This window comes from Stegastes partitus, unplaced genomic scaffold (assembly GCF_000690725.1).
Source record: "Stegastes partitus isolate 25-593 unplaced genomic scaffold, Stegastes_partitus-1.0.2 Scaffold411, whole genome shotgun sequence".
NCBI classification, from domain to species: Eukaryota; Metazoa; Chordata; class Actinopteri; family Pomacentridae; genus Stegastes; species Stegastes partitus.
The window spans coordinates 31,530-50,540 of NW_007578142.1; the positions used below are offsets into that span (position 1 = coordinate 31,530).

The 19,011-nt window shown below is 40.7% G+C and overlaps 1 protein-coding gene across 7 annotated transcripts in view; it reads right to left on the reverse strand.

Moving 5' to 3' along the window:
* fynb (FYN proto-oncogene, Src family tyrosine kinase b) overlaps positions 1 to 19,011 on the reverse strand; it is an 83,200-nt gene that overhangs the window by 31,523 nt on the left and 32,666 nt on the right. For 2 of the 7 annotated variants that reach the window (XM_008285625.1, XM_008285622.1), the window contains one exon: positions 11,191 to 11,266. The exons of 4 other annotated variants lie outside the window; for them this stretch is intronic. The gene's annotated coding sequence lies outside the window, so the exon portion shown is untranslated. Of the gene's footprint in view, positions 1 to 11,186; positions 11,267 to 19,011 lie in introns of all 7 variants that reach the window. One more of the 7 variants, XM_008285623.1, reaches the window with a different exon arrangement.

Here is a 19,011-nt window from a genome sequence, read left to right on the forward strand (position 1 = left end):
TGACTTTAAAGCTAGCCAAAAAAGCTGTGTATTATGTACATATCTGACATAATAAGAGCTCATATAGTAAAAATAGTAAAACGGTTTCCCTTTAACCCAAACAACAGATGTATAGGTTATGTAGGAACAGCAGTAACAAGTTGTAAACACAAAACTGACAGATCATCACCTTTTGGAGTTGATATGATGCAGTCTTTCAGTCAGTGGTTGCATATTTACCAAGAAGCAGCCTCTGATAATAAAAAAAAAGCAGCACAGTGACAAAACTGTAGTTCCTCGAATGGGCACTTGAGGTGGGCTTTAAGAGTGAGTTAATCTGTATAGACCTGCATGTTAAAATGTTCAACCTTACAGCAAAAATAAATATGTTTGCAGATGAGTACAGAAAATGTTTGGATCTCTTCAGCTATTCTTCCTATTTATGGCAACTGTGCAGGAGGTAAATTTTTATATAACTTACCGGCTAATATTGTATTAAGGCTAGCTGTGCATAAATAGTGTCATGGGCGTCATCATAGATCTGTCAATGGATCAGAGATGTTTGAATGTAATGCTTCAGCTCCACCTCTGTGCTCATTTTGGGATTAGCCAGGTGTTGTAAGGAGTCAGGAGCTGACATAGTCGCTGCTTAGTCAACCTACAGATGCCTTTATGAGGGTTTGTCCAACTTCTCTACAGACTATGACATTTACAAATCATGTTTCTAGTCACCAGTCACTCTTTTTTTTTTTTGCTCCATTTTAGTCTCCACCAACTCCTAAAACTTTGTTCACCAGCTAGTTGCTGATTCTGTCTTTCTGTTGTTTAGTGTGTAGAGCAGGTTTATCTGAGCTGCCTGCATAAAGCTGTAGGCTGCCAAAACAAAACAGTAAGCTGAAAGTGATCAAAGTAAAAGTAAAGTTGAAGAAAGCTGCAGGATTCTCTGTGGGTTTGTGTACAAGCTACCTCTTTCACCTTCCACACAGTGACTTGACCCAGAGTTTATATTAAACGCTGCTGGGAGCAGCTTTAAAGCTTCGCTGTTTGTTTTTCCCTGAAGTTCACAGATAATTTGTCTCGTGTTGATTTGAAAAGTCACATCAAAGTGCTTTTCCATGAGCGTTAATTTGTCTGCCCTCTGTCCATTATCACAAAAACACCACTTTGGGCTGACGTGCATTAAAGCGTGTGACGTACACGAATAGAACTGCAGCCCGCTGCCAAGTAAATTTGCAGATTCATGCTGTTGACGAACCGTTGCACCGTCTTGACAATGCTGACCTTTGAGAGAACAGAGAGAACCAGAGTCCAAAATGGAGGAGGAGGCTATCATGACAGCTGTGAGGCAGAACCCACCAGTGTTCCGAATGTCACAACACAAAGCTCCCGCCGCCACCTATTTCTACGCCCAATATGACCACTGATAATACAACCGAACCTGCCGTTCCTCACCTCGCACGTCCAGAAGTAATTATTCACTTTACACCGTCCTCATGCCGCGTCCTTCATGAGGAGGTAAAGGGTGAACACCAAAATAGACAGGCAGACACAGTAAGAGAGAGAGAGGGAGGTCTGCATGAAGGGATAATGAGGTAGAAAATGATTACAGAGGCAAATACAGGCAGGCGCAAAGCAGAGGAGGAAGAACGGCGGCCGGTCGAGAGGGGGAGCGTAAGAAGTGAAGGAGAGAGTCGACAGGAGGTGGAAGGGAAGGCGGCGGGCGACGGAACAGAAGCGTCTGACAAAGAGAGCAGGCTAATGATGGACTCCGGGTGTCTCACGCTGCGACCGACTCGCTGCCGGGGGAAAACCTCGTCACCGCTCTCCCAGCAGGCCGCCCCGCCGATGTCAAGGCAGCATCGCCACGACGGAGGAGGAGGAGGAGGAGGAGGAAGCCTGTGCCAGTCAAGGTTAGCCGCTCACACATAAACATGCAGACAAATGCACTGTAAAAAATGCTTTATAAGTGGTTTTAAAAAGAATTTACAGTTTTTTGAAAGATTTTCCCTGTTTTGTTGAATTACAGATAGGAACTAGCAAAACCACAGGAAAAAAAAAAGAATTCACACATTAACTGTAAAAAAAAAAAAGTGGCCAAAACTGTAAATAACGTACACAAAAAAACTGATTCATTCTTTCATAGTGTATGACTATAAAATTGCAAGTTTCCTCAAATTAAATCAGAAAAAAATATAATTCATCTACCCATTTCCTTTTATTTGAAAGAAAGATGATTTGTATTACAATTTAAAAATGGTAAAATCTCTAAAAAGTTTTAATTTAAATGTTGACTGTAAAAAACAAACCAAACTTTTTTTTGATCAGAATTAAAATCTGTAATTTTATAATTGGCAATTAATTCTTTGACAGTGTGTTCCAATAAAATTACATTGTTTTACTGTATTAAATCAACCAAAAATATGATTGTTATACAGATAGTTGCTGTTATTTAAAGGAAAATTATGTATATTAAAGCTTAAAAAAACTTAAAAGAACTTTTTTAACATCTTTGTAGCAAGTAAAATTCAAACATTGACTAAAGAATAGGTCAAAACTGTAAAATATCAGTTTCAGGGTAATAAATCAGGTATCTTATTATTTGAAAGACAAACATGTATATGTAAACCTATATTATATTAGGTTTAAAAAAGGAAATGGTAAGAAAATGGTTTTAAAAAAAAACAAAAAAACAAAACAAAACTGTATGTTAGAGTGGTAATTTGTTCTTTTACACTGTGTTGTACAATATGGTTTTACTATATTTAAATACTGTTAAAAACATCATGATTCTACAGATATTTTCACTGCTATAGTAATGAACATTTTTTTATTCTCTATTATTTCTTGCACGTTTGTTGTCAGATGTTCACTGTTTCTTTGCAGGATTATTTTTTATAGTGTGGAAGGACACACAAGTGCATCTTCTCTCCATCGCCTCCTCCGTTATTTATTCATATGCTCACAAGCTATAAGAGTGCAGGCATGCAGCCCGCAACCTACTGAATTGGCACCACAGCTGCAAGTTCCTGAATGCATCATATATATGACAAACATGTCAGCAGCTCCCTGATGGAAAGTCGGGGTGCTGCAGTTGACCCATCAATTCAACCGCAATATCTGAGCCTCAGCGTCCAGTCACTCGGCTGAACTTCACTCTCTACCGCCTCACCTCTCATCACGACTCCGGCTCGCTGTGGAGCTCCATCATTAATCACTGATGATGAGGAGACAGTATGTGGGAGAAAGATGGGGATAAATCAGAATCGAAGCTAGTCTGGTTCACTGGTTACCTTGACTGGTGGAGGAAGTACTTGGAGCTGGTACTGTACAGGGAAAGTGTACAAATGCTCTGTTAGAAGTAAATGTTCTGGATTCCAATTTTACAAAAGTAGGAAAGCACTAGCATCAAAATATATCTGTCATTAAGGCAACACTGCAGGACTTCCAACAACATCCATCCATCCATTATCCATACACTGCTCAATCCTCACTAGGGTTGCAGGGGGGCTGGAGTCTATCCCAGCTGACTCAGGGCTACACTTAGAGACAGACAACCAAGCACACTCACATTCACACCTACGGACAATTTAGAATCACCAATTAACCTCAACATGTTTTTTTGACCTTGTGGGAGGAAGCCGGAGAACCCGGAGAGAACCCACGCTGCATGGGGAGAACATGCAAACTCCACGCAGAAAGATCCCGGGTGTTCTCACTGGGATGCAAACCAGCGACCTTCTTGCTGCGAGGCAACGGCGCTAACCACCGATCCACCTTGCAGCCCTCTTCCAACAACAGCACATTGTATTTTATTGGCTGTTTACATTTTGTTTTTTTAATGCGAAATATGCAAAGTAACTAGTGATTAAAGTTATCAAATAACTGTAGAGGAATAAAAAAAATACTTGTAACTATCAATGTAGTGGAAGTATAAAGTAGCAGAGAAGTAAAGCACAAGTATTTCAGTGCAGCATTTAAGTAGATGTACTTATTGACATCACTGATGAAGCGTCATTTTCAAGGCCAAATAGTTCATCAGCTACAATAACATGTGGAGCAACAGGATATGTAAGAACAAAGCCACCATCACAAGCAACACAGCCACTGACTGAACAACAAGCTCACTGGTCCAACGTTTCAAACAAACCAAAACCTGCCACCGTCTAACCCCCAACACCTAAATCTGCAAAATGCCAAAGCAAGAGACTGCATTGTTTCAACTTTCCAACTACCCTTGAATGCGTCACGTGTGACCAAATCTGTACTTACAATTGTCATACATCACCAAAATGAGGTTGTTCTTCCTGAGTCATTCAGAAATTCGCCAAAAATGAACTGTTTACGCTAACCAGATGCTGTGGAAAAACCCCCCCAAAATTCTACACTTGTCAGGCAGCAGAGACGCCACGGCTGACTCAGCTATGACCAACAGTCACATGAGAAAAATTCTGTGACTTTTTGGGTAAACTGCATGCAGGCTGAGCTTACTATAGACTAGTGTTTACACAGAGCGGAGAATGGACGACGAAAGAGACTGAGAGGAAAATAAAACCTGCTTGATCAATAAAATAAATGCAGCATGGGTCCAGAATGGTATGCAGAGGAGTAGGTTGTTGGAGGATGTATTTATTTTTATATACCTGAAAAGCAGAGAAGTGAAGAATGCTTAGTTTGTCGAGGTTGTTAACATTAAACAGGACTAGTCAAATCTAGATGTGCAGCTCCGATTTCCCCCAATATTTAACCATTTTTTCCTTTGTGATACGATTTATGTCCTTATAATAGTGTCTTACTGCACAAAAGACATTTCTAAATTCTCTTTACTTCTAGCCGTAGCCCTGCTGTTTCCATAGAGGTGTTTATATTGCAGTGAAAAATTGGCCCACAGTGATGAAAAATGTCCCGAAACTTCTCAGGGTTCAGCGGGTTCGAAATGAGAAGCCTGCTTCTGTCTCAAATGAAACCCTCATTGTTTCAAAAACAAGACATCGAATTGCAAATGAGCCACAATTATCACTGCAAGCTGCAGATATGGAGTGCTACATTAGAAAGCTTGATAGAATAGAAACCGGACAGAAGATAGGTGTGTGTGTTTCAATGCATTTTTTAAAAATAATTTCCTATAATTAGTAACAAATGACATTGTTTGTTTGAAAAATTATTCAGAATTTGAGTGTACCCATAACATGAGGCATCATCCACATTAATATGTGCTTATATGTCTATTTTCTCTGCTCTAATTACACATCTTTAAAAAGCATTTTTTGTCAGTGTTTTGAATGTGCTCTATAAATAAACGGACATAATTATGATCTCCTCAATTATCTGTTTTCGTTTCCGGAGCTCCTGCTACACCAAATTGTGCTAACTCTTGGCTTCCTCCAGCTGGAAATGTCCTCAACAGCACACTGAACAACTTTTTTAGTATGCCTGACAAAACAGATTTAAAAGACGTAAATGGCACTGGGTCATAATTTGCATCAAACATACCGTACATACAGGAAGAAGAAAATGAATACCTGCACGAGTCAATTTTGTTCTATGTAAATGTGGCACAGTTAGTGCTGTCCATACAGACAGAGGAGTAGTTTTTCTGATTTAATAATGAACACTTTTGTATTCTGTAAATTTAAAAAAAAAAAAAAAAAAAAAGACTCCGGATAAGCGGGAGAAGATGGATGGATGGACTTCAATCATATAATACTGGATAAAGATGCTCATACAAAGCATATCACTGTGCATGTCACAACACATACAGCTGTTTGAATATTTTTAGATGTGAAACAGGAGGATAACTCTCCTAGACCACTGTCTGGCTCAGACGTTGTGAGGGCAGCCCTTGTTCAGGCGGGTTTGGCTTCATGCCGTAGGGTCGCCGAGGTCACCTGGCACATCACTGAAGAAACGCTGCCGACACAACACCACTGCTGCAGCAGCTGTGATCCCCGCCTCCCCCAAATACTCCTGCTGCCTCCAGGGCAGCCTCCGCCTGGCCGGCCTAAACATAATGAGACAGAGCAGCCTCCCCTTTTTTTTTTTCCAGGGAAGCAGGCAAGCAAAGGAAAAACACACACAGCTGACCAGAGACACCTCAGCCGGTCGGGATTGTACAGGAAAACTTGGGCAGGGCTATTATTAGCTTGGCCTGAAAACCGAACAGCTCCCTTACAACCATAGGAAACGTTTTATGACCTTGGGACAAAGTTAATAACGGAGGAAGAGAGAATATAAAAACATATTTTCGCCACACATGAGTAACTGCTACTAGCACTTCCCAGTTAAACCGTTCAGCTCTCCAGTGTGGCCTCCTGTTAGCGTTTCTGTAATTCGAAGAATAAACTGCAAAACAAATTGGAAAAAAATAAAGAAATGTACTAAAAACAAATAAAAACAAACTGTGAAAATCTGGCTGCACGGGTGCCTGAAAAAAATATGTTACAAAATAGTTGAATACTGCAACATTCAAAAACAAAAACAAACAACAACAAAAAAACAAATATCTGTTGAAAAAATTTAACTTTACTGATACAAAAAACAATGTATTTTATGGTTAATTGTTGTTTTAAAATGAATTGCTATTTGGAAAAACTGTTTTGGTCGTTTTTTTTTTTACCCGGTAATTTTTAAATTAATGCTTTTTTCTGTAAATCTACTAAATATTATCTGGAATTTAACAAAACAAGAAAAATCTGTGAAGTAACAGTTTCACATTTTTAAAACCATTTTTCATTCCTTATTATTTATGATTTTTCTTTCCTATAACAGCAAATATAATATTAAATAACAATGTTATTATTTGGTATATTATTTATATAGCATTCATCAAACTAAAGATTTTTTGATGTGGACATTATTTATGGTTTTTGATGGTTTTTCTGCAGACAACATGCAAATTTATATTGTTTTGTGTAAAAAACAAACAAACAGTAAATTGCTTTTAAAAATTACAGTTAACAACAGTTTAAAAAACATTTCATTTGTTACAGTTCAGCTCCTCCGCGGTTTGGTGTCAGTTCATTTTGAAGAGGATGGGTGGAGCAGAGTCCGGAAAGCAGAGGATCTGGGATTGATGATCTTGTTTTCACAGTTTTTTTTTTTTTTACAGCACGTGTCCCTGCAGGACGTCTGCCTGAGGGTGCTCCAGTGCCCTTCATTAAAAATAATAGACTCTATCCTGCTTTGATTTTCTCAGTATGAGCTCCTCAATGTGTAGAGGTCACCTCCCAACCTGCAGATAACAAAGACCTCTGGGTGCTGCAAAAAAAGATTCTTCACAGTAATTTCTTCAACAGTTCACAGCTATTTAACAGATTTTCCCAGTTCTGTTTTATTACGGAAAAAAAAACTACAAAAACTGCAGAATTAAAATGCTTCGTTTACTAGTAAACAACAAAATCAATCAATAGTGTCAACATTGAATATGTGTATTTTTACAAACTGTAAGTCTTTAGTTTCGTTTTTTTAATTTTCCAATTTAAATTAACACTATTTCTTGCTGCATTTAATAAGCAAAAACATCTTAATATTTTACCAATATTTTCCATTATTTTAAAGAACAATTATGTATTTTATTTGTTAACTGATATTTTACAGAGTTTTCTTGTTTTGTTAAATTAAAGTTAATAACTAGTGAAAATAACAAAAAAAACGCTTTTCATTTACATGCTGACTAAAGAAAACAGGCCACAACTGTCCATACTGTCTACATCTAAAGTCTGGTTTTACAGATTTATTCCTTAAAATGTGTTACCATGAAATCCCTGTTTTACTGTACAGATATGAAATATTTTTGCTTTTTTTTTTATTTTTTTTAAACATCTCTTTTTTTTTTTCTTTTTTTAAACATCTCTCTTTTATTTATTTTTTTTAAAGTTATTTTTTGGCCTTTTTGCCGTTATTCTACAGGACAGTCGAGACAGAGACAGGATAGTGGGGGAGAAGAATGGGGGAAGGAATTGCAGCAAAGGACCATGAGCGGGATTCGAACCCATGGCCGCTGCATCAGGGACTACGGCCCCTGTACACGGGTCACCAGCTCAACCAGTTGAGTTATAGCGGCGGCCCAGTTTTTGAGTTTTTGAAAGTTATAGCAGTCCAACAGATTTTTTCTGGCACCCTCGCTGCCAGACTTTCACCATTTTCTTCCAGGAGTTTTTGTGCCTCAGCCTGCAAACAGCCGTAAAGCACAAAGAGGATGAGACGGCAGTCGAGTTTGAGTATTAATGTATCGCCTACTTTATTTTCTTCTATGCTCATGTTTATGGTTCATTTCAGTCTGCAGCATCTCCTCTCCGGTTAGGATTATGAGCTGCGAGCTGTCAAAGCTGGAACAACCCTTCCTCCTGCCGCCCGGCTCGTCTGTGGTTCCGCTGGGGGAAGCGAAGAGGCCACATGCTTGTCTACATCTCTTCCTGCTGGCTGAGCCCGGATCACAACAACACGAGCCTCAACCATGTCTGCTCCCATGATCCTCTCCTCCCTCTCTCATATTCCTCTCTCCATATTGCGTAGAAGGGCACTAGCCTCTGCCCTCCCTGCTCCCGTCAGTCAAACTCCAGCTGGGCGGGGTCAGCCGTGACACCATTGTGTCAGGGCGGCTCAGTGTCAGCAGCAGCAGCAGCAACACTGGTGGGATGAGGAGCCGGGAGGATGACAGGAACCACCTCATGATCCTCCAAGGTGGAGACAGAGTTGTTAGACGAAAGATTATTCTCCTCTAGTCGGGGATTAGCACGGCAGTTAGCCAGCCATCCTTTTTCCTGGTAAAACTGACGGAGTGAAAGCTACGGGGGCGAAATAATCAGTTGAAAAACAGGAAATTTTGATGAAGGATTAATTGAAAGTTTGGTGTTTGAGGCAAGATTGCCCGGAGATCATATCGGACAATTAGGCCAAACGACACTGTGAAAAGCATATACCTGCAGATTCATTGAGTTTATTATCTTCAAATGTAACTCAGATAGTTTATATGTTACTACCTGCGCTAGCTTTTTCCTTTTTCACGACACACTGCAGTTCTGTGACATGAGATCTGACACGAGTCAAATAAGTAGTTATGTCCCGAGCCGGATGCTAACGTTGGGCCTAATTACAGGGGCTTTGACCTGATCAGGATCGGCAAAAAACTGTACCCTTTTCTTTGTTTACATTTGTTAGCAGGGAAAAACTTGAAGATGGTGGTAAAATATTAAACTGGGGTGTAGTTTATCAAAGCTTAACTGAACATTCTTTTGCTGTTCTGAGGTCAAAGTTTCATAAAAGTCTTTGTCATGGTACTTGTTTACCAGTTAAACTCCCATAAAGCTCTCCACTTGCAAACATGGATGTGTCCACTTTCTCTGGTCACTATTGGCAGATACTGAAATATTAAATGACTTGGATCAAGATGGAAAGAAAAAAAAAAAGTGTGATAACTTTTAAGAAATTCTAAAATCGTACAAATTAAACGTATGGTATGGTAATTTTTGCACCGAGACACAACTGTAACACTGATGACCAATCATAGATGAAGTGGATGTCTGAGATATACCAGATGCTAAGTTAACATCCAGCTTCTGTAGTCACTGTGTTGGATGCAAGCTAACACTTTGACAAGGACAAAATGAGGCTGTCCAGATGACTGGGTTTGAGGTGTTCCAGGTCAGCAGTGGTGACTGTCAGCGGTCTGTTGGAGATGATGTACACCCACCATGGCAATGGCAGCGACCTCATCCAGCAGGACAATGCACAAAGCACAACCACAAAAACTGCTCAGGATCAACTCGAGGAACACAAAAAGGAGCCCGGGGTGTTAAATCAGTTTCTCAACTCCGCAACCTGATGAAGGATCTGCTGCCATCATCCCAGTGCCAGACCCTACTATGTTTGTACTGTATTCTAATCTTCTGTCCTGTTCTCGTTAATCGGACGCACACTGATTTGTCTTTGTGATGGTTTCATACCACCTCATGCTTTCTAATACACGTCTTTCCATCCTCCCCAATGGAAGTATGTACAAAAGCATGTGCAAGTCTGCTGTTAGAGTTCTGTTCAATGGTATCCGTTCGCTACACTCAGCTGCTGTCTGGTTAGAATGTACAAGGCTGCACAGTCAGCTAACACTACAGGAGGTTGTTGTTTACGTACAGACAGACTCATGACACTATTAGCCATTGTGAACAGGAGAAAAAGACAGTCCACTCACTATATAGCGAGAAACTTGAATGCATGTTTAGCAGACAAGAACCAATGGTTCATTTCTTTAATTCAGCTAACAAACAATAATAAAAGTCAATTTGCTGCTGCTTTATTTGTGCCCTTGATTTTATGAGAGCTTGAATGTAAAGAACTCAATGCCTTTTCCATTTTTATGTATTTTTCTTCAACAGTCAGTGATCGTGGATACAAACAAAAAACGTGGGGAAAGAGACGGCTGATGGCATTAGTGGTATGTGCACCAAGCAATCGAGTATTGGTTAATCCACTGTAGAGTGATTTAAGAATATTAACATTTTAAAAATAATCTATTTATCAAAGTGTGATTAGCTTCTTTTGCTGCAGCCCTCTAAGTTATTTATGTCAACATATACAGGCTCTCATCCAATATACTGTATCTTATATGTGTTTTTATGGTGCAGTAATAAAACTTGTTCCAGATGCCCTGTGTGCTATGTGTTGTGGTCTGATTCTGTTTTATTGGAAGGGGGAAAAAAAAAAAAAAAAAGAGCGTAGAAGCTAGAAGAGCAGGCTTGTGAACCTTCATTAAACGGCCTACAAACTCAACATGTCGGCCAAAGGCACAAAAAACTGAGTGAGCTGCTTGATGTGCGCCCTGCAGACGTGTGCTGAAAGCTGACCTTCTGTTAATAATGCAGCTGTGTCCAGGACTTGACCTGGCAGCCCCCGCACTCTTTCCTTCCCCTGGGCTCTGGATGAATAAACACCAACACAAGATGCTGCCTCCGCTCTCCTCATTGAAATATTCATCGGCTCGCTCGGAGGAAACCGCCAATTATCTTTCAATTTCATTCAAGCGCTCCATTTCCGTCGAATTAGACAAGAAGCCTCACCTTTAATAAATACCGCTTCAATTTTGGTCGTATACTGTATGATTTAATCCTTTACAGTAAATGCTGTGACAGACACCCTGGGATAACTGGATACAAATATTGATGCACATTTTAGGCTATTGAGTAAATAAGCATGTTACAGCTCGTCATTCACTTCACCCACTGAGCTGCTGTGTCAGGTTGTCAGCCAGCGATCAGGCTGCCAGCGTTACTGGGGTTTGGATCAGGACTGCAGCAGCCTAAGAGCACAGAACAGAGGAGACACCTTCAGAGTCACTTTATAAACACCCTTAGAGGGATATCTTGACATTTCCAGGTGCATATTTGTCTGCAGCAGACATTTGTCTCACTGGGGGGGGAGGTTTCCCATTTGTCCTTCCTGTTTGCAGAGAATGGTAACTGCATGTTGTTTTTTTTAAGCAGGCTAATTGGCTTTTAACATTTTAAAATGCCAATGTGTGATTTTGATTCTCATCATTTTGTCTAACTAGGTCAATAAAGTAAAAAAAATAATGCAGAATAAATGTAAAATTAAATTCTGTTTGTAATGAACATGGCGACCAATAAAGGTGGGATATAGGGAATACTTTGACAAATGCTCAGCAGAAGAAGGAAATACAGCCCGTGCAAGAAACAGACGAGCTACAAAAAGTGAGGATTGCTGCACATAAATTTATGTCCAAACTTTCTGCACATGCCACAATTACACTCCCTCCTTCTTCTATGTTTTTACAGTTAATTTAAAAGAGCAACAGTGCAATAAAGAGCCTGTATTACAGTTTCTGGGATTTCCCCTTTTCCTTCAGTGTGCCATAGAGCTGCTGTCTGTGCACGTAAAAGATCTGCAAAAGTACAAAGACTGTTGAAGTACAGGCTTTATCTACGTTACTATATTTGCATAAAGCCTGTTGAGCAGTTGGTTTGGCCCCCTAACAAAGAATGAGCAGCTTCCAGAGCACAAAAGGGGACTGGAGGACCTCAGTTAATTTACACCAACAGATATTTCAACACTACTGTGTCTTCATTCAAATTAAAGTGGACAAAGACAAGTGGCAGATATATTCACTCGCAACCAGGTGTACAATTGTCATTGCGCAGTTGGTTTGAACAGGGTTTCAAATCTATTGGATAATAAATTGAAGTTGCCATAGCGAGTGTTACGACCCCAACACCGTGTCAGAAACACAAGAACACAGACCTTTCCTAAAGTTACCGAGATAAAAGTTGAAAAACGGCACCTGTCAAAGGTGACAACTGAGCGGAAACGTGGCAAATCAAGCAATTTATTTATGTCAGAGGGCTAACATCCTGTCAGAGATAAAAAACAAACCTTTCTTAAAGTTACAGTGATAAAGGCTTGCACTCTGAAAATCTGACAGGCGCTAAAACAAGGAGGGTGAGGAGAGGTGCTTCAGTAATGTACAGTACGAGAATGATGGTGTGTTTTTTGAACATTGAACTATGTAAGCTTATATTCAACTCCTAATATAAAATTATGAACCTGTAACTGTGCATAACATGGGGTCTTTACCACGTGTGTTTCTGGAGGGGGTTGTATTTACTTTTTTGACTGAATGTCATTTGCTCAGTGGTGCCCAAACCTTTGCGTACACTGTTAGTACAAAGCAGATATCATTATTTACTCACTCACATGGCTCAACAGTGACTTAACAGATACTCAGTGCCACCCTCAGAACAGATACAGAACAGAAAAGCAGACCCATGAGAGAAAACACCATTCATAACCTACCATGGACCAAATAAACAAACAAAATAAACTAAGTCAGTGCTCTCAGTTTGTAAAGTCCTTTATCAATTCTGCAGCAGTGGCCTCATTTGGAACTGTTGCTCACATAACACCCAAAGGACTTTTTAAAAAAATCCTCTTTTTACAATACAAAAAAATCTCCCAAAGTGCAACACTATCACCTGACTGTGAGACAGAAAACTTTAAAACCGAAATGTCAGGTACAGATAAATCTATTCCTATGTGAATCAAGAGATGATAAGTGTCCTACGCAGTGAACCAGAGAAAGTGAAATGACTGCACCGAGCCTGCAGATCATCAACACTTCAAGTGTCCCTTCCAGCTCATTATGATGAGTGAAATGTACAGGAAAGCTCGACTGTCAAGACATCCTCACGTTACCGAGCATCTCCTGAGGCTGCCGCAATGCTGACTGCATGTTCCGCAGGAAACAGGAGGAAATAAAGCATTGTTATGGTGCAATGCTGCAATTTCCTCAGGTCCTCAACATTCAGGGCAACAAGACAAATACCAGTGGTGTCAAGGTCACATTTCTATTCAAATGCAATTATTAGAAAGGAGGCTGTGCAGACAATGATGAGTGTATCCAGGCACATGCTTTCACTTGGACATCTCGGTCGCTTATTCACTGATGAGCCAAAACATTATGAGCAGCGCTGCCTGATGCGCTGTTACTCCTTTGCCTGGTGCCAAGACAGCTTCAACCTGCAGATTCATAGAGACAGCAAGACCTCTGAAGGCTCCCTGTGGTATCTGGCACCAAGGTGTTAACAGCAAATCCTCTGAGATGAGTTGGAGGTGCCACACATTGAACTTGTTCCAACACATCCCCCAACACCCAGTCGCCATTTAACGGTCTGCGGCTCCTCGCATCACTGTTAGTAGGTGCTCATCACTGCTGATCACAAGCACCTTATAGGCTGTTTAGGCGGTGCTTCGACGCACTCACCTAGCCATGGTTTCGCCCTTGTCAAAGTCGCACGGATCCATCTTTCCTGCACTCAACATGAGGACTACAAGAACCGATGGTTAACTCACTGTCTTCCCAGACCTTGATAAGCTCCATTGTTAAAAGCTTATCAATTCTGAAGTGACCAATACCTGCACAGCCTTATGCCTGATCCATTGTCACGCAGAAATATTAAAAAAATGCAACAAAAATGTCTATCAGATGTTCTACTAAGTCATAGGATCCCTGTTCTCCTTTATCCAAGCCTCATTTAACAGTTGTTCCTTGGCCTGATGTTAACAAGCCTCATACAACCCTCGATCACGGTTTTCCTTTACTAGCTAGACTCCCATCATGCTCTCTGATTGGCAGTCGAGATGTCCCTGCCTCCTCTTGTCATGACAGTATTAAACAGTAATAGGCATTAAAGTAATGTGAAATACTACCGATGTGTATTGTCTAAGAAAATGGTAGAAACATAAAACGGCTCGGATCAGATCTTGAGCAAAAAAAAAAAAAACAAAACCATAAATAATCAAAGTTGTTTTAACATTGATTAATTCTGTCAGTGGTCCTCATGCTCTGGCTGATCTGTGTACATGTACGTGTAGCACTGCAAGCAACACAAAACAGCATATTTACATACATGAATAGAAGACCTGTCGACCAATGCCCGTATTTTGCAGCTACAATGTCAAAAGGAAACAACTTAACATGAGAAAAACAAATAAAAGGTCAGAACTGACAAAAACAACAACGTTGTGCACTTTAACTTGTGGCTGATGCACCTTCCTGTAAATGTGCAGATGTGAACAAGGTGCAACACCGTGCTGAAGCTCCAGCAGAGAGCTAACGTGCTCTGACAGCGATCTCAGTATCATCACTACACGACTGCTTGCAGGATGTGGTTAAAAGCTTCAAGCGATACCTTGGTAAGTTTCCATTCACCTCACTGAGAACAATGTTGGAGGAGAGATGTGTAATACTATGGCTAAGCCTTAAAATGCTGAAAAAAAGCCACTCAGTTCTTCCATTCGGAGGAAGGCAGTTTTGCTGATGAAGTGTCTTATGCCGAGTCGCCCATTCATTCTATAAATAGGCCGAGTCGGCCTCTGTGTCCTGCCTCGACTCTCTGCATTTCAGCCTCGCAGCTTCATTTCTATGACTAGGCCGACCTGGAGTCAAACAACAAAACATGGGTTTGACTCTGGCTCATGTTGCTTGTCATCTTCGCTGCTCCCCTTTTTTCCATAAAGCCTCTAACAGCAAGAAAAACACCGAGCTTACTTTGTACTACACTGCCAAGCACATATTAAGCTACGATGCCCTTCCCCTCGTAGCAGATGCATGTTTTATTACCCAGCAGCCACATGCATTCTTCATAGCCTATACACAGGATAAAAGAGCTTGACATCATACAAGGCACAGATCCACACCTTCCTGCAGTCAGGACAGGGAGCAAAACATGTGATCATCAAATTGTATCAATATCTGCAGCCACAGACGCTGTTTTAATCCCATGACAATAGAGTTTTGTCCAATTACATTGTATAAAACCGTTTAGTCAACGGATTACAGGATTCTTAAGCTTGAACTGGTTTACAACATTTTTATTCCCAATACTTATCATTTTGGCATTTCTCATAGGTGCTGGCTAAAACCTCTTTGGGATGCACCAGAAATTCTTCTATGCAGGAAAAATCCTGAAATGAAGTTCTGCAATATATATATATTTATATTTTAATTCCCGTATCTGCTTTCTGAAACGCTTCTGAAGCTTTTCAGCTATGATTGGATTAACTCTGATAAGACTGAACTTTATTGTCATTGCTCAGAGTACACGTATTAAAACAACAACATGCAGCTTAGCATCCAACCACAAGTGCAAAAGCAGCAGTCAAGTGCATTATACACATTTTATTGCACCGTATGCAACTGCATGAACAGAACGAACACACACGGTTGCCACTTTCAGTTCATGAAAAGTACTCCTATAATTTAAATGGCTGTAGCATTTGTTGTGCTTCATTTCTGATTCATTTCAAATTTTTTAGAACAGGTTCAACAACATCAGCATTACTGAGTCACTCTGCTGTTTCCATAGAGATGCACGACTTTATGTTGCAGTGAAAAATGAGGCCACAGTGACTAAAAAAAAAATGTGACGGGAGCAAACAAAAGTAAAAACTGCTTGGACTTCAGAGGGTTAATCCAGCGGGACGCCTCACCAGTCCTTCCCTCTTGATTTTGCTGGCTTGGACTCTTAAGTTTTGGGTTAAATTCCCTCCCCTCCCAACGATTTCACTCTTTAAAAAAAAAAAAAAATCCCACAAAATAAAAACGGAAAACTGTTCCTTTTCGCATCGATGGTGGTGACAGGGATCGTTTTAATCTGCTGCCACAAAATCAACAACTGTGTAGAAGCAAAATATATATATTTATCAAAACATGCACTATAAAGTGAATGAAAAACAGCTGAGGGTGGCATCGCACGCGCCCTTCAGAGGCAGGATTTACCTCTGAGCAGACGAGGCACAGTCGCCCATCACCGACCCGACGCACTGATCTTGCCTCTCCAGCCCCGTTGCTAGGTTACCACATTCCAGAGCACAGCGAGTACTATGGGTCCTCGCTCTGCTGCCTCAGCCAGGTTGGCAGAGTCTGAGGAGTGGAAAAGATGCAGGAGCCACAGCGATCTAAGAGCCTGTGACTGAAGGAGGATGACCCAGGGACACATTTTTGGGAAACCAGATAGAACTCGACGTATGTGTTTCTGTCTTGTGCGTCTTTGTGACTGGAGGGGGGGGGCTCCACACATGACGGCGTGCGATCCATCTGCGGCTTCTTGCGCCAGCGTGTACAGCTGCTGGGCTTTGGTACAACACGTTCCTCCACACGGATCGTCTAGACAGCGCCCAGACTCAGATACGACCCCACTGCTCAGCACCTCCAAAGAGGATTGCGTTCCGGCTGGGGATAATCTTTAAGGCTCATCATTCTTTGTCTTTGCTGGGTTTATATGCACGGCTACACGCACGGCTACACGCACGCAAACACGCGCACACAACAACACAGCCATACACAGGAGTCACACACTCAACTGGATGAGTACAAATATTACAAAGTGACAGCTATGAATTTCAAAACAAATGCTTTCATCACTGTATAGAATGAAGAAAATGTGCCTTGATGATAAATCTGTATTAGTGCTGCATTATGATTGTATCATCTTACAGATTTGAAAAATTCTGTTCTTGAAAAAAATCAAACTAACTATGCTTAAAGTTTTGGGGAATATTCTTTTTGCAAGATTCTGATGAGAAGGGCGAGCAACCAGTTAGCTTAGCTTAGCTTAGCACAAGAACTGGAAAAATGGGGAATAAGTTAGCCACAGTGATCTGTAAAGGTGTCATTTCCTAAAATTAACTTAATCACATCCTTCCCTTTTCTTGGTAACATCTATGTATAAAGTACGCATTCCTCAGAACCAAAAAGCTTTTTTTTTTTTTTTTTAAAACAGCTTCACAAACGTTCACACTTGAGTCTAAAGCTACAACGGGAAGAAAACGACCGTTGAGGTTGTAGCAGAAACATTGAAAGAAACACAGATGCCAAACCTAATTTTTGCACTAGAATACCAGTTTAACTAAATAAGAAGTGTAATTTCAAGCTGATACAATCAAGCACAAAAACAAATTAGATTTATATGAAATACTACTGCAGCTCAAATACTTTTTTTTTTTACAGTGTTTTTAACCACCCTAAATTGACCACAAGTGTTTAATAGAACCTTGCATTCTCAGTTTTAGCCACTGCTCTGCCTATGATTTCAACTGCAGACCGCAAAAACATACCACATGCCAGTCATACACAATTTTTTTAAAATGAAAATGGAAAAAAGTATTAGAGGGAAAAAGCTTGAGGAGCGTTCAAGGAGTAGTGCTCATGTTAGCCTCAAGGATAATGTAAAGGAAAATCACAGCATAACAACCATTACTTGTGAGATATGTTGTGTATAAGAATTTGCTACTCAAGAGGAGGAAGGTCTGGATAACAACAAAACAACAAAATTTAATGACATGTCATTCAGCTAAGCAGTATTGGACAGACGGATGGCCCAACAGATGAGCAGACTGACTGAACACAAAAACAACAACATCCCAGCAGAAGTGTAAAGAGTAACTAGACTGCGATCCGTAAGGACAAATGACTGACAGCTGAGAAACTGGTCGGGCAACCTGCTCTCTGGAGTTTGAGGCCGGGCAGAGCGATGGGCCGGGGGGGGGCTTCCTGTGTGATTGATTGACCATCAGTCACGGTTCAATCATGTGATGCCGTGTGGAAAACAAACACAGTCAGTCCGTCTTCTTACAGCAGAGCTCTGGAGAGGCCTTATCTGCGCTCAGGTGGTGCAGCATCAAGCATAACCCGCCTCGATCAATACGTCTATAAATAGGTGCACAAATGAAGCACAGATACTTCAACGTTATGGATCACTTCTGTCTCTTGGCCATCAGCGCTTCTCCTTCTCATTCGTCCTTCGAAGCCACGGGGTTCATATTCGGCACCTTGCAGACTTGACTATTAACGATGTAGACTTTGGGTCACCGGAGGAATATCATGCTACGGAGGCAGGACAGGTTTAATTTGCCCCCTGTTGTCTTTTCTTGGGTTCGCGTCGAGGCTACAGCACAACACAGCAGGTGGGCTCCATTAAGATCAATCAGCGGAGAGTGTTTGAAGAGAGCTACGATGCTGATGTAGCAGCGAGGGCATAATGGGAGGATGAAGTGGATTGTCAGCTTATTGCGCTAAATGTATGTTTTCACTCTGGAAACAGACACTTCACCTCAGAAGGCATGAAGTATGATACAGAATAGGAAAGATTTGTTATCATTTACTCAGTGCTCCAGATACTCAACAACGCAGACACATCTCGTTTACTCTTCCTTCACTTGTTTAAATGTTTTCTGTGCATTCATAAATGCATCACCATCTATACTGCACACAGCTTTAATATTTGTAAAGATCTGAAATTAAAGGCAGATGAGGACGCCATTCAGTGCAGCAATATAATGCTTGACAACATACGTAGACATGCTGACACTGCAGGAAGCTACTATTCATTCTAATAATTAATGTTTGGACTTAAAAAAATAAAAAGTTATCGCAACAGTTTTCCTTAAGCTTTTTCAGTTATGACAGCTTCTAATTAAATCATGATTAACCAACCATCTACACTGAGTCAGGGGAAATGGATTTTCCTC